This window comes from Myotis brandtii, unplaced genomic scaffold (genome assembly GCF_000412655.1).
Source record: "Myotis brandtii unplaced genomic scaffold, ASM41265v1 scaffold215, whole genome shotgun sequence".
Lineage (NCBI taxonomy): Eukaryota > Metazoa > Chordata > Mammalia > Chiroptera > Vespertilionidae > Myotis > Myotis brandtii.
In genome coordinates, this window is record NW_005358043.1 from 5,366,059 (window position 1) to 5,367,429 (window position 1,371).

Here is a 1,371-nt window from a genome sequence, read left to right on the forward strand (position 1 = left end):
TACAGTTGTTCCAGCCCCATTTGTTGAAAAGACTACCCTTTCTCCATTGAACTATCTTTGCTCTTTTGTCAAAGCTCACTTGACTATGTTTGTATGAGTCAATTTCTGGCCTCTCTAACTGTTTCATTGATCTATTTGTCTATTCTTTTGTCAATAGCACACTGCCTTGATTACTCTAGCTTCTAAAGTAAATCTTGAGATTGGGTAGTGTCTGTCCTCTGATTTTGTTCTTTTTCATAAGCATTGTGTTGGCTATTCTGTCATTTGATTTCCATATAAACTGTAGAATTTGTTTATTGCTGTCCAAAAAATAACTTGCCAGAGTTTTGATTGGGTACTTTCTCTTTATTTTCTAGTCCTTGTTATTCAAATTTCTTCCTTTCATTCCTATAGTCATAAGTTCCCAACTTTTTTCTCTAACTTTTGTTCCTGCATTGAAACAGGAAATTAAGCACACACTCTTTACTTTTTCTGAGAAATTTACGACTATTTTGAAGAGACTTGAGCTTTTCATAGTTCTACAAATGCGTTTTGTGAGATTCTTTTTATCTTGTTCAATCAGACCATGAACTCTTTCAGGCTAACTCTTCATTTTTTATCAATGATTCATTTATCCAAATAGCTAAGGAATCTGTCTACTTGCAGGGAGTCAAAAGTAGCTCCTTATCAATGTGAGAAAATATCGACAACTTTCCTTTACAATGTTATCTCTTCAGGCCATTTTTGTTGCAAACTCTCACACACAGAGCTTTCTCTTTGCCTGTATTGTGTCTATGTTGCTCTATTGAACTTGATAATAGGCATTTTAAGCATAGCTACATGTGGGGATTTGGGGTACTTCCAGGCATAGTTGACACCACAGGACACCTATTTTTTTTTTCAGAGAGTTTCCTGCTTGCTTGAATAACCAGATGCAGGTAAAGTGGTAGTCAGTAAAATATTCACCAGGAAAGTATTTTAAATTGAAAATATAGGGCTTATGTTGAGCCTGATGTCAGGGGCATATTCACAACAAAGCATGAGGCAGCATTCACAAATCTTGTCACAGGTGTGTGTGTGTGATGGCAAAATCCAAGGTGTTTTTAAAAAAATAAAACTCTTGTTGAGTCAGTACCTATAGAACAAGCATGTGAAACTCAAAGGATAACACAGGCTAAATAAACAAGGTTTAAGTTTATGTGGGCTGCAAAAAAACAAAAGCTTCAATTTTCCTAGAAATGTAAGTTTATTTCAATAGAGACATGCTGAATACAAAGGGCTGAAATAAATGAGTAATTGTTAACATAAAATAATAGAACATTTTAATAAAAATTAATATTTTTTCTTGAACATTAACTTACCAGACACTGAATAACTGCACAAATTAATAAG